The sequence below is a fragment of the Egretta garzetta genome, unplaced genomic scaffold (assembly GCF_000687185.1).
Source record: "Egretta garzetta isolate BGI_Z169 unplaced genomic scaffold, ASM68718v1 scaffold24, whole genome shotgun sequence".
NCBI lineage: Eukaryota > Metazoa > Chordata > Aves > Pelecaniformes > Ardeidae > Egretta > Egretta garzetta.
The window spans coordinates 889,438-892,460 of NW_009259494.1; positions in this window are offsets into that span (position 1 = coordinate 889,438).

Consider the following 3,023-nt stretch of genomic DNA (forward strand, 5'->3'; position numbering starts at 1 on the left):
AGGCGAGGGCGGGAGCCCCTCTCCTGAGGACAGGCTGGGAGAGTTGGGGGTGTTCAGCCTGGAACAGAGGAGCCTGCGGGCAGACCTGATTGCAGCCTTGCAGGGCTTAAAGGGGCCCATAGGAAAGGTGGGGACAGAGTTTTTAGCAGGGCTCGTTGTGACAGGACAAGGGGGGGATGGTTTTAAACTAAAGGAGGGGAGATTTAGACTGGCTATAAGGAAGAAATTCTTTACCATGAAGGTGGTGAGACACTGGCACGGGTTGCCCAGAGAGGTGGTGGAGGCCCCATCCCTGGCAATGTTCAAGGCCAGGTTGGCCGGGGCTGTGGGCAACCTGATCTGGTTTAAAAGTGTCCCTGCTCCCTGCAGGGGGGGTTGGACTGGATGGCCTCTAAAGGTCCCTTCCAACCCAAACCATTCCATGATTCTAAATGGGGGCTAGGCTGGGAGGTTCGTAGCACGTACAAATTGGACACACTCAAACGCAGTGTAAATGGGGAAAGCATGACCGGCTCTTGCATTGCAGCTAGCAAAGAGTCATCTGTCCTGTGGGGTATTCCCAGGGTGAGGTGGTTACAGGGCAGACTGCTCCTTGGAGCCTTGCAGTCCCCCAGGAACACACGTGAGTGGTTGCAGAGAGTATGCGACTGCTCAGTGAGGAGCCAGCTGGAGGAAGCTGCGTCAGTGCCTGCCCTGCTCGCATGTGGAGCCCTGGCTTCACTCTGTGTGCCTGCTCCTTGCCCAAATCCTCCTCTATAGGGCAGACAGCTTGCGGCAGGACAACCTGCTGGAGCAGGGTGCAGGTACAAAGCACCAGACGCAAGCCTGAACCGGCTTCACCCATTAACTAAGCAAAATATACACAAACAGTTGAAATAAGGATGTATCTAGGTGATTCTGCTGCCTTTTTCAGGCTAAGAGCTATGGAGACAATATGCTGTAGAGGCGTGAGGAGGTCTCTACGGCACGGGCAGGTAAGGGAGGTCCTGATCCCAAGCAGAAGGAGGTCCTGATCCCACGCAGAAGAAGGTCCCTCTGTCAGGGGAGTGCTGAGCAGCTGTGAGACACAACCTCCTGCTTCGTAGCTGCTGTAGTACTGGAGTGTCCAGCCCAGGTCCACGAGAAGCTAAATTAACACCTCCAAACTGATGTCGGTCCTATCTTCAAGTGGGATTTTCCCCTTTCAGAGCATCATGCTGTACCCAAGCCCTTCTTCCATTCCAAGCGGAGCTCCGAGTGAGCCTCAGGTTTTGCTCTGACACTTTACCTGCCTTTTGGGTTCACAGTGCCAACAACCATGCTCCAAACCTGCTGCGAAGTGAACTTGGACCAGACAGAGTTAAGAAGTCTGGGTAAAATCTAAAGCACTGAAGGCAGCTTCAGGGGGCTTATTCCCAGATGGACTCCTCAATGAACTCCCAGGCTATTTGCGCAGCGTAGAGAAACGCTGCAGCCTCTCCGTTCTTCTGCAGGCCTTGAGCGAAGGGAGTCGAAGAGCCTTTGGGAACGGAGTGGTTTTTAGCAACCAGCGTGGGAGCAGGCGTTGTTACTGCCCTGTCTTACAGGGGCTGGAATAAGATTGCCCTGTTTGGGTGTGAAGAGCAGAGTGGGGGGCAAGCAGGCTCCGCGCCCCCATCACTTCTACTGAAAGACTCTACGGATTGATGCGAGCTTTAGTAACAGATGCTGTCGTACAAGAGGAGGAAATAACGCTGCTGAATCTGTCGTGCCCAGCACCCAGGAGAGAAGCTGACCTGCTGTCTTGGGAGAAGAACTGCCGGTGTAGCCCTCTGTAACAAGATGCAAGGGAACAGACAGTTCCTTGCTTTTGGGGCCAGGATCTGAGAGAAGACACCTAAACCAGTGATGCTCTCCTTCTGCCGCAAGCAAGCTTTGGTTATTCTATTTGTGTTGTCAGAAAATCACGTTGGGTCCCTTAGACAAAAGGCGACGGCTCAGGTGACAGTGGGGGAGGACAGTAAGGTCGGGGTAGCAGGACAGGGGGGGCTCTGGGCTTTCCCCAGCTGCCTGTCCCCGCCAAAGGGCCTCTTGCAGCGGGGAGCATGCCATGCCGTCGGCTCGCCATCACCCAAACCGAAGTGCTAGGAACCAGAGCATTGGCAGGAGACCTCGGGGGAAGTCATGCTTCCCTCCATGCGACGCAGCCGTTCCAGTGCGACAGCTCGGCGTGGTCCCTACAGGAACTGCTGAAAGCAGGACCACGCTACGGATGACAAGGACATGAGTGTGCTTCTGGGACACCTACATGCTAAGGTTAACTGAGCACCAGGGTGCAGGTTTGCATCCTGCCAGCTCTCCTTCTGCCGGTTCCCACTGCCAGGAGAGGATTTTGCAGCGTAGATACTGGCTCCGGCCCTGTCTGCAGCCCTGGTCCGTGCTTTTCCTTCAGCCCAGGGCCCCCTTGGCCTGAGTCTGTCCTGATGCGCAAGGTGGCCAAAACCCACCCGAACCTGGTGACTGCTGCAGGGCAAATCCGGCCAGGGTACAAAGTGCAGGAATAGCCTTCCTGATCCTCTCCGTGACCAACTGGGGCCATGGAGATGGGACTTTATCTTGGTGCAGCACCCGCCAGACAGCTAATCTTGGGAGCATGTCCCCACTCCTTAGCAGGGCTGGCGATGCCGGGAGGAGGCCGCAGCTGTGCGGGAGACTGGATTCATCCGCTTTCCCTCATAAGCATGCAAGAAAAGCCTCTGCCTTTCCTTATCCCACCAGCCTTTCATTTGTCTTCACAACCACTGTTTTTCAGCACCGCCAGCACAAGAAGCCTTGGAGAAGTTGTGGCGCAGCACAGCAGCTCAGGGGAGAGGGGGGCAGAGCACAGCCTGCTCCCCCCAAATAAGCTCCTGCATGAATTAGGGGGGGGAAGAAAAAAAAAAAAAACAGCCTTTGTGAGTGGAGCGGGAGCAGCTGGTGCAGCAGCTGTGTCCCAAACCCTGCATCATCCCAGGAAGTGCCTGGCTGAGGCTCCCCGGGGACGGGGGGAGCCCCCCCCGCCATTT